Below are 21284 nucleotides of genomic sequence, written 5' to 3'. Positions count from 1 at the left end.
AATGGAGGGGGTCTTTAAAAGATAGGATATGCTCCCGCTATCGCTGGTGGGGAGGGTACAGACCGTGAAAATGGCAGTGCTCCCCAGATTTTTGTTTCTCTTCCAGTGCCTCCCCATCTTCATCACTAAGGCTTTTGTCAAGCGGGTAAACAAGATTATTTTGGGCTTTGTATGGGCGAATAAAACCCCGCGGGTGAAGAAAATGTTGGAGCGCAGTCGGGGGGAGGGTGGGTTGGCGCTGCCAAACTTCTGCAACTACTACTGGGCGGCGAATATAGCGATGATTAGGAAGTGGGTAATGGGGGAGGGGTCAGCATGGGAGCGGATGGAGGCGGCGTCATACAAAGGCACCAGTTTGGGAGCATTGGTAACGGCACCTCTGCCGTTCTCATCGGCCCGGTACTCCACTAGCCCAGTGGTGGTGGCAGCATTGAGGATTTGGGGGCAATGGAGGAGGTATAAGAAGGTGGAGAGTGCGTCAGTCTGAACCCCGATTTGCAACAACCACAGATTCGTGCCGGGCAGGATAGATGGCGGGTTCCGAAGTTGGCAGAGAGCAGGAATTAGGAGGATGGGAGATCTATTCATAGGCAGGGGTTTTCCCAGTCTGAAGGCGCTGGAGGATAAGTTCAAGCTGCTGCCGGGGAATGGTTTCGGATATTTACAAGTCTGGGACTTTCTGAGGAAACAGGTGTTGGCTTTCCCGCTGATCACGCTACGGGGGATACAGGACAGAATAGTGTCCAGTACCTGGGTGGGGGAGGGGAAAGTGTCAGATATCTATCAGGGAGTTGTTGGAGGCGGAGGAGACCCCGGTGGAGGAACTGAAGGGCAAGTGGGAGGAGGAGCTAGATGGGGAGTTAGAGGCGGGTCTGTGGGCAGATGCCCTAAACAGGGTTAATTCCTTCTTGTGCTAGGCTCAGTCTAATACAGTTTAAGGTGGTACACCGGGCACACATGACGGCAGCGAGGATGAGCAAGTTTTTCGGGGTAGAAGATAGATGTGCGAGGTGTGCGGGAAGCCCAGCAAACCATTCCACGTGATTTGGGCATGCCCGAAGCTTGGAGGATTCTGGCAGGTTTGCCAAGGCAATGTCCAAGGTGCTAGGTACGCCAGTGGTGCCGAGTCCAGAGATAGCAATCTTTGGAGTGTCAGAAGACCCGGGAGTTCAGGGACTGAAAGAGGCCGATGTTTTGGCCTTTGCCTCCCCGGTAGCCCGGAGACAGATCCTTTTAATGTGGAGGGACTTGAAACCCCCGAGTGTGGAGGCTTGGGTCAGTGACATGACTGGGTTCCTCAAACTGGAGAAAATTAAGTTTGCCTTGAGGGGGTCAAGGCTGGGGTTCTCTCGGGGATGGCAGCCGTTCGTCAACTTTCTCGGGTAAAATTAAAATGTCAGCAGAAGCAGCGTTCTGAAGAGGGGGAGGCGGGTAGGTGCAATATGGTTAAGGGATGTACAGAAGGGGTTGGGTGGGAAATGTCTAGCTTACCATGTTGATGTTTATGTTATTATTGTTTTGTTTGTTATTATAAAAATTTTGCAAATGCTTCAATAAAAATATTTTTTTAAAAAGTGCATAAATACCTCTGCCCAGATGAGATGTATCGTCGGCTGCTGTGTGAGGCAAGAGAAGAGATTGCAGGAGGTCTGACGTTCATTTTCAAATCCTTCCTGGCCACAGGTGAGATGCCAGAGGACTGGAGGGCAGCTAATTTGGTACTATTATTCAAGAAAGGAAGTAGGGAAGCACCAGGTAATTATAGGCCAGAAAGTCTTAACATCAGTGGTAGGGAAATTATTGGAAACAATTCTGAGGAACAGAATTAATCTCCACTTGGAAAGACAAGGATTAATAGAGGATAGAGAGCATGGCTTTGTCAAGCGAGTTCATGTCTAACAAATTTGATTGAAATTTTGAGGAGGTGACTAGGTTTGTAGATGAGGGCTGTGGAGTTGATGTAGTCTACATGGACTTCAGTAAGGCTTTTGACAAGGTCCCACATGGGAGACTGATCAAGAAAGTAAGAGCCCGTGGGATCCAGGCCAATTGACTTAGTGGCAGGAGGAGGCAGAGAGTATTGGTCGAATGTTTTTGTGACTGGAAACCTGTGTCCCAGTACTGTAGTGATCGGTGCTGGGTCCCTTTTTGTTTGTTGTGTACGATAATGATCTAAATGGGAATGTAGGTGGCATGATCAGTAAGTTTGCAAGTGACATAAAAATTGATGATGTGGTAAATAACAAGGAGCCTTAGATTACAGGATGATACAGATGAGCAGAACAGTGGCAAATGGGATTTAACCCTGAAAAGTGTGAGGTGATGCATTTTGGGAGGTCTAAAACTGCAAGGGAATAAGAATTGAACGGTATATAAGCATTGAACGGTATGACGCCAGGAAGTACAGAGGACCAGAGGTGTCCATGGGTCCCTGAAGGCAGTAAGACAGGTAGATAAGGTGGTTAAGAAGGCATGTGGGATACAGACCTTTATTAGCCAAGGCATAGAATATAAGAGCAGGGAGGTTATGATGGAGCTGTATAAGACACTCCTTAGACCACACTGGAGTACTGTGTGCAGCCACTCTATAGGAAGGATGTAATTACACTAGAGAGGGTGTAGAGGAAATTCACCAGGTTGTTACCTGGGCTGGAGGTGTTTCAGCTATGAGAGAGACTGGTTAGGCTGGGGTTCTTCTCCTTAGAGCAGAGAAGGGCTGAGGGGGGCCTATTGAGGTATACAAATTATCACGGACATATGGTGGATAGGAAGACACTTTGCCCATTAGTTGAGGGGCCAATAACCAGGGTGCATAGATTTAAGGTAATAGGCAAAAGATTTATAAGGGATTTGAGGAAAAACATTTTCCCTTAGATGGTGGTCTGGAACTCACTACCTGAGGGTTGTAGAGGCATTTCAGAAACATTTAGATGAGCATTTGAAACATCATAGCACACAAGGCCATGGACAAGTGCTGAAAAATGGGATTAGAATAAATAGGTGCACGATAGGCCAAAGAGCCACTTTCTGTGCTGTAAGACTCTGACTCAATGAAAGGATGCCGATACTGGTTAGCTAGCATTGTCATTTTATTTCTAAAAAAACTTTTTCTGTTTCTTTGGACAATTAATCCAAAAACTGGGAGATTACTTGTATTTTTCAATGTTGCACTTCCACCAGGTACAAACAGTTGCAGAAGAGGAATTCTCCAGAAACATTTAAGCTCTGCCTGTTACTTTCTGATGGTTTCTGCAAACCTCAGGAACTCCGGAAGGTTGTTCGCCTTCTATGAAGTGTGCTACCTGTGGCTGTTAAAATAATCACCATTTTGAGCAGGTGCATTCCAGCTGTCGGTGACAGCTGACCTGAATACTGGTGTTGCTATTTTGTGGATTCTTCACAGGGCATGCTAGAAAGGATTGCAAAATATACAAGGCCAATGTTCAGATTGTAACTGAAAATTACTTTTCTGAAGCGGTTCTAAACTTTCAAGTCACAACATACATTTCTGTAGCACCTTTTATACGGAAACATCTCTCCAAGTGAGTCATTGTATTTTCATTTGATAAAAGTGGTTGTCAGGTCTAAAATGATATGCAGTGATCAACAGAGGTGTGATTTCAGGAGGATCTTATAAGAGGTGAGGGTAATGAAGAACTAGAGGGATTTAGAGAAAGGAAGGCACCATGCTCTGGTGAAGGAAATAGGATGCATTAGAGACCAGACGGACAGGCAAATGGCACAGTGGCTTATAGTAAATTGTAGAATTTGAGGTGAGAGCTGACTGGTTGTGATTTAACCTGAGGATCACCAAACCTCAGGTGAGGGCCAATGTTGAGAAGGCAGGGCCTTCAGGAATACCCTCAGCCGGTACAGGAGCTGAACCCGTGCTGCTGGCCTCGCTCTGCATCACAGACTAGCTGTCTAGCCAACTGAGATTTGTAGTATTGAGGAAGGGTAAGGCCGGAAATTTGCATTTGAGGGTGAGAATTCTAAATTTGACGCATTGGGCGATTGGGCATCAGTGTAGGTCAATACAAAACAGGAATGATGGGAAGCCGGGCTTGGTGCAGGTAGGATGGGCAGCTGGGGATTCAATGAATTTAAGATTACAGAGTTGTATTAACTAAGTCTTGCATGTGATTCGGTGACCTTTAGCAGAGCTGGGAAATGTGATGTAGATGGAAGAGTCGTCATTGATGGAAAGGATATTCAGGGTAGGTAGTAGTGTAGTGGTATTGTCACTGGACTGGTGATCCAGAGACCTACAGTAATAATCTGCGGACCTGGGTTTGAATCCAATAAATATCTGGAATTAAAAATCTAATGATGACCATGAAATCATTGTTTTTTTTTTAAATAATTTTTATTCAAGTTTTTCAACAACAAATTTTCTCCCCACAGTTAAAGTAGACAAGGTGTGGTTCTACACCAAAACAAGAAAAGAACTCTTCCCCTCCCCCCCCCCCCCCCAAAAACAGAATAATAAATAATAACAAACAAAAATACAATACAAGGAAGAAGAAAATAACAAGCCCACCGTCGCAAAAACAAACCCCCTTAACCAGCCCTGAACCCCCCTCCCCAAAGGTTGCTGCTGAGACTGACCACCCTCTCCCCCTTCGCCAGGAAATCAAGAAAGGGCTGCCACTGCCGAAAGAACCTATGTACTGACCCCCTCAGGGCAAACTTAACCTTCTCCAGCTTGATAAACCCAGCCATGTCGTTGATCCAGGCCTCCGAACTCGGGGGCCGCATGTCCCTCCACTGTAACAGAATCCTGCGCCGGGCTGCTAGAGACGCAAAGGCCAGAATGCCGGCCTCTCTCGCCTCCTGCATTCCCGGCTCCGAAGCTACCCCAAAAATCGCGAGCCCCCAGCCTGGCCTGACCCTAGACCCGACCACTTCAGACAAAATCCCCGCCACCCCCTTCCAAAACCCCTCCAAGGCCGGACATGCTCAAAACATATGGGTGTGGTTTGCTGGGCCTCCCGAACACCTCCCGCACCTGTCTTCCCCTCCAAAGTACAGGCTCATCCGGGCCCCTGTCATGTGCGCCCTATGCAGCACCTTCAGCTGCATTAAGCTGAGCCGTGCGCAAGAAGAGGACGAGTTCACCTTCTCCAGGGCGTCTGACCATGTTCCATCCTCAATCTCTTCCCCTAGCTCTTCCTCCCACTTCGCTTTAAGCTCCTCTACTGAGGCCTCCTCCTCCTCCTGCATCAACTGATAAATTGCCGAGATCTTCCCCTCACCGACCCACTTCCCCGAGAGCACCCTATCCTGCACCCCCCTTGGCGGCAGCCGCGGAAACTTCGCCACCTGCCGCTTAACAAATGCCCTGATCTGCATATACCTGAAAACGTTCCCAGGGGGGAGGTTCCACTTCCCCTCCAGCTCCTCCAGAGTCGCGAACTTCCCATCAAGGAAGTGGTCCCCAATCTGTCTGATGCCTGCCCTGTGCCAACTCCCAAATCCACCATCCATTCTCCCTGGTGCAAAACGGTGATTGCCCCGTATCGGGGCCCAGCCTGAGGCCTTCACTTCCCCGCTATGCCGCCTCCACTGCCCCCAGATTTTGAGGGACGCCACCACTACCGGACTCGTGGAGTACTTTGCCGGTGGAAGTGGGGCCGTCACCAAAGCCTCCAGACTCGTACCCACACAGGACGCCACCTCCAATCTCTTCCATGCGTCACCCTCCCCCCTCCGTCACCCACCTGCGAATCATTGCCACATTCGCCGCCCAGTAATACCCACACAGGTTGTGCAACGCCAAACCTCCTACTTCCCTTCTTCGCTCCAAGAATACCCTCCTTACTCTTGGGGCCTTGCACGCCCACACAAACCCGAGAATAGACTTATTCACCCTTTTGAAAAAAGCCTTTGCGATCAAAATGGGGAGGCACTGGAAAAGAAACAAAAACCTCGGGAGCACCGTCATCTTAATCGACTGGACCCTGCCCGCCAACGAGAGCGGCAGCGCGTCCCACCTCCTGAACTCTTCCTCCATCTGCTCCACCAGCCTTGAAAAGTTAAGCCTGTGCATGGCCCCCCAGGTCCTAGCTATCTGGACCCCAAGATACCTAAAGCTCCTCTCAGCCCTCTTCAACGGGAGCTCACCTATCTCCCTCTCCTGATCCCCCAAGTGCAGGACAAACAGCTCACCTTTCCCCACGTTGAGCTTGTAACCTGAAAAGTCCCCAAACTCCTCAAGTATCTTCAACACCTCTGGCATCCCCACAGCCGGATCCGCGGCGTACAACAGTAGATCTAGGGGCTCAATCCCTAAAGCGAAGAGCAGGGGAGACAAGGGGCACCCCTGCCTCGTCCCTCTGGAAAGCCGAAAGTCCTCCGACCTCCTCCCGTTCGTCACCACACTCGCCACCGGAGAGCTGTACAGCAACCTCACCCAGCTGATGAACCCCTCACCAAACCCAAACCTCCTCAACACTTCCCACCGGTAACTCCACTCCACCCTAGCAAAAGCTTTCTCCGCATCCATTGATGCTACTATTTCTGCCTCCCCAGCCACCGGCGCCATCATCATAACATTAAGGAGCCGCCGTACGTTGGCATTCAGTTGCCTCCCCTTTACAAATCCTGTTTGGTCCTCATGGATAACTGTCGGGACTACATCTTCCACCCTTCTGGACAGTACCTTTGCCAACAACTTTACATCCACATTAAGGAGCGAAATCGGCCTGTAAGACCCACACTGGAGGGGTCTTTGTCCGCTTCAGGATCAAAGAAATAATTTCCCTGGACATCGTCGGGGGCAGAGCCCCCCCTCCCTTGCCTCATTCAGGGTCCTCACAAGCAGCGGGCCCAGCAGATCCGAAAACTTCTTGTAAAATTCCACCGGAAACCCGTCAGGTCCCGGCGCTTTCCCTGTCTGCATACTTCCCAGCACCTCCATCAGTTCCTCCAGCTCGATTGGGGCCCCCAGACCCTCCACCCGCTCTTCCCCTACTCTTGGGAACTCCAGCCTATCCAGAAAACGATCCATCCCTCCTGCCTCCCTAGGGGGCACCGCTCGGTACAGCCCCTCATAAAAGGATCTGAACACCCCATTGATGTCCTTGCCACCCCGCACCAAGTTCCCTCCTGCATCCGTGACTCCCTCTATCTCTCTCGCTGCCTCCCGTTTCCGGAGCTGGTGGGCCAGCATCCGACTTGCCTTCTCCCCATACTCATACACCGCCCCCTGCGCCCTCCTCCACTGCGCCTCCGCCTTCCGGGTGGTCAGTATATCAAATTCCGCTTGGAGATTGCGCTGCTTCCTCAAAAGCCCCTCCGGGGCATCCGCATATCTCCTATCCACCCTTATCATTTCCTCCACCAGCCTCTCCCTCTCGGCCCTCTCCGCCCTCTCCCTGTGAGCCCGAATGGATATCAGCTCCCCTCTAACCACCGCCTTCAGCGCTTCCCAAACCACCCCAACTTGCATCTCCCCGTTATCATTGGCTTCCAAATACCTCTATACCCCTACGGACCCGCCCACATACTTCCTCCTCTGCCAGAAGCCCCACATCTAACCTCCACAGCGGGCGTTGATCCTTCCCCTCCCCCAGCTCCAGATCCACCAAATGTGGAGCATGGTCAGATATGGCTATCGCCGAATACTCCGCCCCCACCACTCTCGGGATTAGCGCCCTACTGAGAACAAAAAAGTCAATCCGGGAGTAAGCCTTGTGAACATGGGAGAAAAAGGAGAACTCCCTACTCCCAAGGGTCCACCCCTCCCATCTGATCCATGAACCCCCTCAGCACCGAGGCCGCTGCCGGCCTCTTGCCTGTCCTAGACTTCGAGCGATCCAGAGCCAGATCCAGCACCGTATTAAAGTCCCCACTCAGGATCAACCCCCCCCCCGTCTGCAGGTCCGGGATCAGGCCCAGCATTCGCCGTATGAACCCCGCACCATCCCAGTTGGGGGCGTACACATTGACCAGGACCACCCGCTCCCCCTGAAGTCTACCGCTCACCATTACATATCTACCTGCACTGTCCGCCACCACATTGGACGTAACAAATGACAAGCTCTTACCGACCAAGATTGCCACCCCTCAGTTCTTTGCATCGCGCCCCGAGTGAAACACCTGTCCCACCCAGCCTTTTCTTAGCTTCACCTGATCCGTAACCTTGAGGTGCGTCTCCTGGAGCATAGCCACATCCGCTCCCTGCCCCCTCAAGTGTGCCAAGACCCGGAACCGCTTCACCGGACCATTCAGCCCCCTCACGTTCCATGTGACCAGCCGAATCTGGGGGGTCCCAGGGGAAAAAGATGGGCACATGACCCAGCGGGACCTCAAACTGCTCCCCAACCTCCCACCAGTGGGAAAGAAAACCCCAAAAAGCGCCACGGTAAATGAATAACAGCCCCAAAAGACGAAAACTCAGAGCAACGAAAAGGCAACATCAAACACAGCCAATATAAGCAAAAGGATACCAAGGAGGACAGAGCCTCCAAACAATGTATATCTTTCCCCAGTCCTCAGTTCGAGTCCAATTTCTCTGCCTGGACAAAAGCCCAGACCTCCTCCGGAGAGTCAAAGAACTAGTGGTCCTTGTAAGTGACCCAGAGGCAAGCCGGTTGTAACAGGCCAAACTTCACCCCCTTCCGATGAAGCACACCTTTCGCTCGATTGAAGCCAGCCCTTCTCTTCGCCACTTCCGCGCTCCAGTCCTGATAAATCCTAATGTCCGCATTCTCCCACCTGCTGCTCCTTTCCTTCTTCGCCCATCTCAACACGCACTCACGGTCCACCAAGCGGTGAAAGCGGACCAGCACTGCCTTGGGCGGCTCGTTCGGCCTGGGCTTCCGCAGCAGCACTCGATGAGCACCCTCCAGCTCCAGGGGTCCCTGGAACGGCCCTACACCCATCAACGAGTTCAGCATCAGGACCACGTAGGCCCCCAAATCCGAACCTTCCAGCCACTCCGGGAGGCCCAAAATCCGCAGGTTCTTCCGGCGGGAGGGGTTCTCCATCTCCTCCATCCTTGCCAACCATTTCTTGTGAAGCGCCTCGTGCGGCTCCACCTTCACTGCCAGGCCCAGGAGGTTGCCCTCGTTCTCCGAAGCCTTTTGCTGCAGCTTTCGAATCTCCGCGACCTTAGCCGTCTGAGTCGCCGCGAGTTTGTCCAGCGAGGCCTTCAACGGCTCCAGGATCTCCGCTTTTAGCTCCCTGAAGGAGCGCTGAAGCAGCTCCTGCTGCTCCCGCGCCCACTGCTGCCACGCTGCCGGTTCCCCGCCCGCCGCCATTTTGTTTTTTCTGCCTCGCGCCTTCTGCTGCAAAGTCGAATTTTTGACCGCTCCCCTAGTCCAGCCCATCCACCGGCCGCTGAGCACAGTGGCTGCGTTCCCACCCGGGATCAGCGCTGTTGTGGGCACTTAAGAGCCCGAAAGTCCAAAAATGCTTTTATTTAAAAATAAATAAATTTATATTACCCAATTATTTTTTCCAATTAAGGGGCAATTTAGCATGGCCAATCCACCTACTCTGCACATTTTGGGTTGTGGGGGCGAAACCCACGCAGACACGGGAGAATGTGCAAACTCCACACGGACAGTGACCCAGAGTCGGGATCGAACCTGGGACCTCAGCGCTGTGAGGCAGCTGTGCTAACCACTAGGCCACCATGCTGCCCTTGAAAGTCCAAAAATAGCGGGAGCTACCGAACGTGCGGCTTAGCTCCGCATCGCCGCAACCGGAAGTCCCGTCCCCGCTTCTTCAATGGCCTTGGTGTCCCGTCCCCGCTTCTTCAATGGCCTTGGTGAGATATTTTCACAGTTGTTCCCTCTGCTGCTAGAATTCAGCTTTCATAAAGGCTCTCAAGTCAGCTTGAGGCCTCTAAGCCTGCCCTTTCTCCGCCTGCATGCTGGAAGAGGCTTTTATCTTTGCTGCAGCTTCAGCCAAATCTTTCACTGTTTCTGCGGGTCTGGTAACCAAGAAACATACCATTCCTGGGGGAAAAGTACTCCTCTAACATTCACCTACGCCTTTTCATCAAAATTCCATTCCGATGATTAAAAAGAGCACTTTTCTGTAACCTTGGGCAGGAGCTGCCTTGTATGTGACCACTCACTCCATGGTGCACACCGGAAGCCGACCATGAAATAATTGTTGAATGTCGTAAAAAACCAAAAAAAAAACCCAGCCTGGTTCACTAATACCTTTCGGAAGCAATCTGCCATATTTGCCTGGTCTGGCCGATACATGACTCCAAGTCCATAACAATATTGTTGACTCTGAAATGCCACCTGAAATGGCCTGCCAGCCACCATTGTATCGAACCTGCTGCAAAGTCGATAAAAGGAAATAAACGGACAGCCCATCTGGCAATGACCTAGGCAAACCCAACCCTGGCGAACCCTGCAAAGTCCTACTTACTAACATCTGGGGCTTGTGCCAAATTGGGAGAGCTGTCTCACAGACTAGTCAAGCAACAGCCTGGCGTAGTCATACTCGCGGAACCATACCATACAGATAATGTCCCAGAGACCATTATCACCATCCCTGGGTATGTATCACCGGCAGGTCAGACCCAGCAGAGGTGGTGGCGCAGGAGTCTTCCACATTGACTCTGCACCCCATGAAGCCTCATGGCTTCAGGTCAAACATGGGAAATGAAACCTACTGATTGCCATGTATTGTCCACCCTCAGCTGATGAATCAGTCAGAACTCATCCATGTTGAACACCACTTGGAGGCAACACTGAGGGTGGCAAGGGCACAGAATGTACTCTGGGTAGAGAGCTTCAATGTCCATCATAAAGAGTGGCTCGGTAGCACGACTAGTGACCAAGGCTGGCCAACTCCTAAAGACCTAGCTGTGAGACTGGGTCTGCGACAGGTCGCGAGGGAACCAACAAGAGGGAAAAACATACTAGGCCTCGTCCTCAACAACCTGCCTGCCACAGGTGCATCTGCACATGACAGTATTGGTAGAAGTGCCCACCATACACTCCTTTTGGAGACAAAATCCTGTCTTTATATTGTTGTGAGACACTAGCATTGTGAAAAAAGGGATGGATTCTGAACAAATCTAGCAGCTCAAGGCTCGGCATCCATGAGGTGTGTGGGCTATCAGCAGCAGCAGAATCATGCTCAACCACAGCCTGTAACCTCATGGTTGGGCATATCCCGCATTCTACCATTACCAGCAGTCCCAATACAGGGGAAATCAACCCTGGTTCAATAAAGAGTGCACGAGGGCCAGGAGCAGCACCAGGCATGATGAAAAATTATGTGCATTAGGATGAACCTGATGAAGCTACAACACAAGGTTATTTGCACCAAACAACATAAGCAGCAAGTAATAAACAGAGCAAAGCAATCCCAAAACCAGCAGGTCAGATCTGCATGGTAGTGTCCCATGCCCAACCTCTGCAGTCCTGCCACATCCAGTTGTGAATGGTGATGGACAATTAACTCATTGGAGGAGGAGGCTCCACAACTATCACCATCCTCAATGATAAAGGATTCCAGCACATCTATGCAAAAGACAAGACTGAAGCATTCGCAATAATCTTCAGCCAGAAGTACCGAGTAGGATAATCCGTCTCGCTCTCCTCCAGAGGTCTACAACATCACAGCTGCCAGCCTTTATCCAATTTGATTCGTCCCACATGATATCAAGAAACAGCTAAAGCTACTGGATACTGCAACGGCTTTAGGCCCTGACCATATTTCCAGCAATAGTATTGAAGACGTGCTCCAGAACGTGCTGTGCCCCTAGCCAAGCTGTTCCAGTTCAGCTACAACACTGGCATCCACCCGGCAATGTGGACAATTGCCCAGCATGTCCTGTACACAAAAAGCAGGACAAATCCAATCTGACCAATTACAGCCCTATCAGTCTCCTCTCAATCCTTAGTAAAGTGATGGAAAGGGTCATTAACAGTGCTATCAAGCAGCATTTACCAAATAACCTCCTCACTGATGCTTAGTTGGGGTTCTGCCAGGGGCACTCAGCTCCTGACCTCATTATAGCCTTGGTTCATACATGCGCAAAAGAGCTGAACTCCAGAGGTAAGGCAAAGATGACTGCCTTTGACATTAAGGCAGCATTTGATAGAGTATGGCATCAAGGAGCCCCAGCAAAATGAGTCAGTGGGAATCAGAGGGGAAACTGTCCACAGATTAGTCATACCTGGCAGAAAGGTCGTGGTTGTTGGGGGTCAGTCATTTCTGGCCTCGGGACTTCACTGCAGGAGTTCTTCAGGATAGTGTCCCAAGCCCAAACATCTTCAGCTGCTTCATCAATTACCTTCCTTCCAAAGTAAGGTCAGATGTGGGGTTGTTCGTTGATGGTTCCATGTTCAACACCATTCATGACTCCTCAGCAAATGCAGAAAGACCTGCACAATATCCAGGCTTGGGCTGATAAGTGGCAAATGACATTTGGGCCACACAAGCATCAGGCAATGATCTTCTCCAATAAGAGAGAATTGGCCCATGATATTTAATGGCATTACCATCACTGAATCCCCCATTATCAACATCCTGAGGATTACCATTGACCAGAAATTGAGTGGGACTAGCCATATAAATACGAGAACAGGTCAGAGGTTAAGAACCTTACGGCGAGTAACTGATCTCCTGACTTCTAAAAGCCTGTTCACCATCTACAAGGCAAAAGTCAGGAGTGTGTTGGAATACTCGCCACATGCCTGGATGAATCACGGCTCCAAAAAGACTCCAAAATCATGACACCATCCAGGACAAAGCGCCTGCTTGATTGGCGCTCCTTCCACAAACATTCACACCCTCCACCACCAACACAGTAGCAGCAGTGTACCATCTACAAGATGCACTGCAGGAACTCACCAAGACTCCTTCAGCAGCACCTTCCAAACTCAACGCTACGACCATCGAGAAGGACAAGGACAGCAGATACATGAGAACATCACGAGTGAGGGAGCCATGGTTCGAGTGAGGGAGCCATGGTTCGAGTGAGGGAACCATGGTCGAATGAGGGAACCATGGTTGACAAGAGAGGTTGAATGTCTTGTTAAGAGGATGAAAGAGACTTATGTAAGGCTGAGGAAACAAGGTTCAGACAGGGCGCTGGAGGGATACAAGATAGCCAGGAGGGAACTGAAGAAAAGGATTAGGAGAGCTAAGAGAGGGCATAAAAAATCTTTGGCAGGTAGGATAAAGGAAAACCCCAAGGCCTTTTACACATATGTGAGAAATATGAGAATGACTAGAGCGAGGGTAGGTCCGATCAAGGACAGTAGTGAGAGATTGTGTATTGAGTCTGAAGAGATAGGAGAGGTCTTGAACAAGTACTTTTCTTCAGTATTTACAAACGAGAGGGGCCATATTGTTGGAGAGGACAGTGTGAAACAGACTGGTAAGCTCGAGGAGATACTTGTTAGGAAGGAAGATGTGTTGGGCGTTTTGAAAAACTTGAGGATAGACAAGTCCCCCTGACAGGATATATCCAAGGATTCTATGGGAAGCAAGAAATGAAATTGATTGCAGAGCCGTTGGCAATGATCTTTTCATCCTCGCTGTCAACAGGGGTAGTACCAGGGGATTGGAGAGTGCCGAATGTCGTGCCCCTGTTCAAAAAAGGGAATAGGGATAACCCTGGGAATTACAGGCCAGTTCGTCTTACTTCGGTGGTAGGCAAAGTAATGTCGTGCTCCTGTTCAAAAAAGGGAATAGGGATAACCTTGGGAATTACAGGCCAGTTAGTCTTACTTCGGTGGTAGGCAAAGTAATGGAAAGGGTACTGAGGGATAGGATTTCTGAGCATCTGGAAAGACACTGCTTGATTAGGGATAGTCAGCACGGATTTGTGAGGGGTAGGTCTTGCCTTACAAGTCTTATTGACTTATTTGAGGAGGTGACCAAGCATGTGGATGAAGGTAAAGTAGTGGATGTAGTGTACATGGATTTTAATAAGGCATTTGATAAGGTTCCCCATGGTAGGCTTTTTTTAAAAAATAATTTTTATTGAGAAATTTTGATTTTATACAACAATAACGCACCTTAGTAAAATACCGAAAATAACAATAATATTAACAATCATATACATTCGCCCCATCCCCATGAACAACCCAGCATTTTAACAACAACGCAAATTAACACACTATAAAGTTACAGAATAAACACTACAATAATGTAACCCCCCCCCCCCCCCCCCCCCCCCCGGGTTGCTGCTGCTATTGACCCAGTTACCTATCTCTGAGCCAGGAAGTCCAGAAAAGGCTACCATCGTTTATAGAACCCTTGTATTGATCCTCTCAGGGAAAATTTGACCTTTTCCAATTTTATAAATCCCGCCATGTCACTGATCCAGGTCTCCACGCTTGGGGGCCTTGCATCCTTCCATTGTAACAGAATCCTTCGACGGGCTACTAGGGACGCAAAGGCCAGGACACCGGCCTCTTTCGCCTCCTGCACTCCCGGCTCCACCCCAACCCCAAAAATCGCGAGTCCCCACCCTGGTTTGACCCTGGATCCAACCACCCTCGACACCGTCCCCGCCACCCCCTTCCAGAATTCTTCCAGTGCTGGGCATGCCCAGAACATATGGGCGTGGTTCGCAGGACTCCCCGAACATCTGGTGCACCTGTCCTCACCCCCGAAGAACCTACTCATCCTAGTCCCGGACATATGGGCCCGGTGCAGCACCTTAAATTGGATGAGACTAAGCCTCGCACATGAGGAGGAGGAGTTGACTCTCTCCAAGGCCTCCGCCCAAGTCCCATCCTCTATCTGCTCCCCGAGTTCCTCCTCCCATTTAGCCTTCAGCTCCTCCACTGACGACTCCTCCACCTCCTGCATTACCTTATAGATGTCAGACACCTTCCCCTCTCCTACCCACACCCCCGAAAGCACTCTGTCCATCGTCCCCTGCGAGGGCAGCAAAGGGAATCCCTCTACCTGCCGCCTAGCAAACGCCTTTACCTGCAGGTATCTGAACATGTTCCCCTGGGGAAGGCCAAATTTATCTTCCAGTTCTCCCAGGCCCGCAAACCTCCTGCCAATAAACAGGTCCCTCAATTTGCTGATGCCCGCCCTTTGCCATCCCCTGAATCCCCCATCCGTGTTCCCCGGGATGAACCGATGGTTGCCACCCAGTGGAGCCTCCATCGAGCCCCCTGTTTCCCCCCGATGCCGTCTCCACTGTCCCCAGATTCTTAGGGTCGCCGCCACCACCGGGCTCGTGGTAACCCTCTTGGGGGAGAGCGGCAACGGTGCCGTTACCATGGCACCCAGGCTTGTGCCTCTACATGACGCCATCTCCATTCTTTTCCACGCCGCCCCTCCCCCCTCCATCACCCATTTACGCAACATTGACACATTGGCTGCCCAATAGTACCCCAGAAGGTTGGGCAGCGCCAGCCCGCCTCTATCCCTTCCTCGCTCCAGAAATACCCTCCTCACTCTCGGAGTCCCATGTGCCCACACAAAGCTCAGAATACTGCCGGTCACTCTCCTAAAGAAGGCCCTGGGGATAAATATGGGCAGGCACTGAAAAAGGAACAAGAACCTCGGAAGCACTGTCATTTTGACGGACTGCACCCTCCCCGCCAATGACAATGGCAGCATGTCCCACCTCCTGAACTCCTCCTCCATCTGATCTACCAGTCTGGTAAAGTTATGCTTGTGGAGAGTCCCCCAGTCCCTGGCCACTTGCACCTCCAGGTACCTAAAGCTCTCCCCTGCCCGCCTAAGCGGGAGCCTACCAATTCCTTCCTCCTGGTCTCCAGGGTGCACAACAAACACCTCGCTCTTGCCTAAGTTTAATTTATAACCTGAGAAGGTCCCAAACTCGGCTAGTAACTCCATCACTCCCGGCATCCCTCCCACCGGGTCCGCCACATACAGTAACAGGTCGTCGGCATACAACGACACCCTATGTTCCTCTCCACCTCGCACCAAGCCTCTCCACCTCTCTGAATCTCTCAATGCCATCGCCAGCGGCTCGATTGCCAGTGCAAACAACAAGGGGGACAAGGGGCAACCCTGCCTGGTCCCTCGGTAAAGCCGGAAGTACTCCGACCTCCTCCTATTCGTAGCCACGCACGCCATCGGGGCCTCATATAACAGCCTTACCCATCTAATGAACCCTTCACCAAATCCAAACCTCCCCAACACCTCCCATAGGTACCCCCACTCCACTCTATCGAAGGCCTTCTCCGCATCCAGCGCCACCACTATCTCTGCCTCCCCCTCAATCGCCGGCATCATAATGACATTCAGCAATCTCCGCACATTCGTGTTCAGCTGCCTTCCCTTCACAAAACCTGTCTGGTCCTCGTGCACAACCCCTGACACACAGTCCTCTATCCTGGTGGCCAGGATTTTTGCCAGCACCTTAGCATCCACGTTGAGGAGAGATATGGGCCTGCTGGGGGTCCTTGTCCTTCTTTAAAATTAACGAGATCAGCGCCCGTGACATCGTCGGGGGCAAAGTCCCCCCTTCCCACGCTTCGTTGAGTGTCCGCACCAGCAAGGGGCCCACTAGGTCCACGAACTTTTTATAAAATTCCACCGGGAACCCATCCGGCCCCGGTGCCTTCCCTGACTGCATCTGCCCGATCCCCTTAACTAGCTCCTCCAGCTCAATCGGCGCACCCAGCCCCTCCACCTTCTCCTCCTGCACCTTCGGGAAAGAAAGCCTGTCAAGGAACCTCTCCATTCCCCTCCTCTCCCCCGACTGGTACAGTTCCCCGTAAAAGTCCTTGAAGACCTCATTCACCTCTACCCCCTTCCGCACCACATTCCCACTCTTGTCTCTCACTCCAGCAATCTCCTTAGCCGCATCCCGCTTACGGAGCTGATGAGCCAGCATCCTACTCGCCTTTTCACCATGTTCGTACACTGCCCCTTGTGCCTTCCTCCACTGTGCCTCAGCCTTTCTAGTGGTCAGCAAATCAAATTTAGCCTGCAGGCTGCGCCTCTCCCCCAACAGTCCCTCCTCTGGTGCCTCTGCATACCACCTGTCCACCTCCAGCATCTTTCCCACCAGTCTATCCCTCTCACTCCTCTCGCTCCTCTCCCTGTGTGCCCGGATGGATATCAGCTCCCCACGAATTACTGCCTTCAGGGCTTCCCAGACCATCCCCACCTGAACCTCCCCCGTATCATTCACCTCAAGGTACCCCTCAATACTTGCCCGGACCCTCCTACACACCTCCTCCTCCGCCAACGACCCCACATCCAACCGCCACAACGGACGTTGGTCTCGCACCTCCCCCATTTCCAACTCTATCCAATGCGGAGCGTGGTCAGAGATTGCAATGGCTGAATACTCGGCCTCCTCCACTCTCGGAATCAGTCCCCTACTCACCACGAAGAAATCTATCCGAGAGTAGACCCTATGTACGTGGGAGAAGAAAGAGTACTCACGTGCCCTCGGCCTCACAAACCTCCATGGATCCACTCCACCCATCTGATCCATAAACCCTCTCAGTACCTTGGCCGCCGCCGGCCTCCTACCCGTCCTAGAGCTGGACCGATCCAGTGAAGGATCCAACACCGTATTAAAGTCCCCCCCTATGATCAGGCCTCCCGCCTCCAGATCCGGGATCCGTCCCAACATACGCCTCATAAAGCCCGCATCGTCCCAATTTGGGGCATACACACTAGCCAGTACCACCTTCTCTCCTTGTAGCCTGCCCCTAACCATCACATACCTACCCCCCTTATCCGCCACCACCTCCGATGCCTCAAACAACACATTTTTCCCCACCAGAATCGCCACTCCCCGGTTCCTCACATCCAACCCCGAGTGGAAAACCTGCCCCACCCAGCCCTTCCTCAGGCAGACCTGGTCCGCCACCCTCAGGTGGGTCTCCTGAAGCATTGCCACATCCGCCTTTAGCCCCTTCAGGTGAGCCAGTACCCTTGACCGCTTCACCGGCCCATTCAACCCTCTCACATTCCAGGTGACCAACCGGATCAGAGGGCGTCCCGCCCCAGGCCAGCGTCCCCTGCTCGACCCCGTCCCCATAGCGACAACCCCTCACCTCTGTCCCCCCAGCCCCCACCAGCTCCTTCTTGACCCTACCAGCAGCAACCCGGTATTCCCCTTTCCCCCCCTCCCTTCCCCCCCAGGCTAGGAACCCTCCCAGCCGCGAACCGTCCTCCATTGTACTTCCGTGGGTCAGCTAACTTCTGCTGACCCCGGAAACTCCCGCCAATAGCCCGACCCCTCCCGAAGTGGGATCATCCCCCAATCTAACCCTCCTCCTGGCACCGCTCCAGTGCGGGGAAGAACCAGTTAAGGCCCCACCTCCCCCATCACCATCTCCGCCCCCCCCAGCCCCGCAGCGCGGGAAACCAGAGGAAAGCCCGCGCTTTCGCCCTGCCCCACCACACCCTTCTGACGCAGCTCCCAAATATCAGCCCCCCTCCATACCCCCACTCCGACATAGAATACAACATACCCCCCCGACTCTCCCCGCAAGATACACAGCCCAAACAATGCCCCAAGCACAAAAACAAAAACATAGCAGAACAACCCCCCTGTAAATAACCATATCAAAATTGCAAAAGTACTAAAACAAGAAGAAAAAAACAGAAGAAAAAGAGAACACAGCAACAGCCGAATCCAGCACTAATATCTTACAGCCGACCTCGCAACCCCCAACCCCTAGTTCAAGTCCAGTTCTCCGTCCGCACGAAGGCCCACGCCTCCTCCGGGGAATCGAAATAATAGTCCCGGTCCGAATAAGTTACCCACAGGCGCGCGGGCGGCAACATTCCGAACTTTATCTTTTTTCTATAAAGCACCTCTTTCGTCCGATTAAATCCGGACCGCCGCTTAGCCACCTCCGCACTCCAGTCCTGGTAGATCCGCACTACCCCATTCTCCCAATTGCTGCTCTTCACCTTCTTGGCCCAGCGCAGCACGCAGTCCCGATCACTGAACCGGTGGAACCTCACCAGCACCGCACGCGGGGGTTCATTCTCCTTAGGCCTCCTGGCCAGTACTCTGTGTGCTCCCTCCAGCTCCAGGGGCAGATGGAGAGACCCGGCCCCCACTAGCGAACCCAGCATTACAGCCACATAGGCTGTCAGGTCCGATCCCTCCAGCCCCTCCGCAAGGCCCAAGATCCGCAGGTTTTTCCGCCTCATGCGGTGATCCAGCTCCGCGAAGCGTTCCTGCCACTTCTTGTGGAGTGCTTCGTGCCCCTCCACCTTACTCACGAGGACCACGGCCTCCTCCTCTCATTCAATGGCCTGCGTCTGCAACTTCTTGATGGCAACACCCTGGGTGGACTGAATCTCTGACAGCCTTCTGTTTGTTTCCTGCAGAGAGCTCAGTACTTCATCCTTGAATTCTTTAAAGCAGCGCAGGAGATCAGTTTGTTGTTCCTGGGCCCAGATTCTCCATTCCTCTGGAGCTCTGTCGGTGGCCATCTTGGATCCCTTCCCCCGTTTTTTCTGAGGAGCTGCTGCTGTTTTTTCCACCTTTCCACTCCGAGTTCGAGGCATGAACTGCAGGGAAAGTCGTTCAGCACACCTTCCCCCACCGGGAGACGTCGAAAAATTTCCGTTTTGGGCTCTCAAAAGAGCCGAAAAATCTCTTTAAAACGGGAGCTCCCACATGTGTGGCTTATTGCTGCATAACTGCCACCGGAAGCTCCCCCCATGGTAGGCTTATGCAGAAAATAAGGAGGCATGGGATAGTGGGAAATTTGGCCAGTTGGATAATGAACTGGCTAACTGATAGAAGTCGGAGAGTGGTGGTGGATGGCAAATATTCAGCTTGGAGCCCAGTTACGAGTGGCATGCCGCAGGGATCAGTTCTGGGTCCTCTGCTGTTTGTGATTTTCATTAATGACTTGGATGAGGGAGTTGAAGGGTGGGTCAGTAAAGTTGCAGATGATACGAAGATTGGTGGAGTTGTGGATAGTGAGGAGGGCTGTTGTCGGCTGCAAAGAGACATAGATGGGATGCAGAGCTGGGCTGAGAAGTGGCAGATGGAGTTTAACCCTGACAAGTGTGAGGTTGTCCATTTTTGAAGGGTTAACGGTAGGGTTCTTGGCAATGTAGACGAGCAGAGAGATCTTGGGGTCTATGTTCATAGATCTTTGAAAGTTGCCACTCAAGTGGATAGAGCTGTGAAGAAGGCCTATGGTGTGCTAGCATTCATTAGCAGAGGGATTGAATTTAAGAGCTGTGAGGTGATGATGCAGCTGTACAAAACCTTGGTCAGGCCACATTTGGAGTACTGTGTGCAGTTCTGGTCACCTCATTTTAGGAAGGATGTGGAAGCTTTGGAAAAGGTGCAAAGGAGATTTACCAGGATGTTGCCTAGAATGGAGACGAGATCTTATGAGGAAAGGTTGAGGAAAGGTTGAGGGTGCCAGGCCTTTTCTCATTGGAACGGAGAAGGATGAGAGGCGACTCGATAGAGGTTTATAAGATGATCAGGGGAATAGATAGAGTAGACAGTCAGAGACTTTTTCCCCGGGTGGAACAAACCATTACAAGGGGACATAAATTTAAGGTAAATGGTGGAAGATATAGGGGGGATGTCAGAGGTAGGTTCTTTACCCAGAGAGTAGTGGGGGCATGGAATGCACTCCCTGTGGAAGTAGTTGAGTCGGACACGTTAGAGACCTTTAAGCGGCTATTGGATAGGTACATGGATTAGGGTAGAATAATGGAGTGTAGATTAATTTGTTCTTAAGGGCAGCATGGTAGCATTGTGGATAGCACAATTGCTTCACAGCTCCAGGGTCCCAAGTTCGATTTCGGCTTGGGTCACTGTCTGTGTGGAGTCTGCACATCCTCCCCGTGTGTGCGTGGGTTTCCTCCGGGTACTCCGATTTCCTCCCACAGTCCACAGATGTGCAGGTTGGGTGGATTGGCAATGATAAATTGCCCTTAGTGTCCAAAATTCTATGATCTATGATTAACCTCGGACAAAAATTATGCACAACATCGTGGGCCGAAGGGCCTGTTCTGTGCTGTATTTCTCTATCTATCTATCTATCTATCTATCTATCTATCACCACTTGGAAGTTCCACTCCAAGTCAGTCACCACCCTGACTGCCGCTCCTTCAATGTCGCTGGATCAAATCCTGGAACTTCCACCCTTACAGTACAGTGTGGATACCTACATCACATAGACTGCAACAGTTCAAGAAAGCAGCTCACCATCATTTTCTCTAGGTTAATTTGGGATGGCAACAAATGCTGGCCTAGCCAGGGAAGTTCATATCCCATAAAAATGATTTTTTTTTAAAGTGGCAGACGTTTCGGTTGGTTAAATAGTATTCCAAGGTTGTAAACAGTCTGGTTCAAC

At 51.5% G+C, this 21284-nt stretch overlaps 1 protein-coding gene across 2 annotated transcripts in view; it reads left to right on the top strand.

The window, feature by feature from the left end:
• Nucleotides 1-21284, top strand: part of lca5 (lebercilin LCA5) — a 167425-nt gene that overhangs the window by 14346 nt on the left and 131795 nt on the right. The window contains exon 1 of one of the 2 annotated variants that reach the window (XM_038799299.1): nucleotides 1595-1683. The exons of the other annotated variant lie outside the window; for it this stretch is intronic. The gene's annotated coding sequence lies outside the window, so the exon portion shown is untranslated. Of the gene's footprint in view, nucleotides 1-1594; nucleotides 1684-21284 lie in introns of those variants that run through there. 2 annotated transcript variants of the gene reach the window in all.

The sequence above is a fragment of the Scyliorhinus canicula genome, chromosome 6, assembly GCF_902713615.1.
Source record: "Scyliorhinus canicula chromosome 6, sScyCan1.1, whole genome shotgun sequence".
In the NCBI taxonomy this organism is placed as follows: domain Eukaryota; kingdom Metazoa; phylum Chordata; class Chondrichthyes; order Carcharhiniformes; family Scyliorhinidae; genus Scyliorhinus; species Scyliorhinus canicula.
This window is presented reverse-complemented; position numbering and strand designations above follow the sequence as displayed.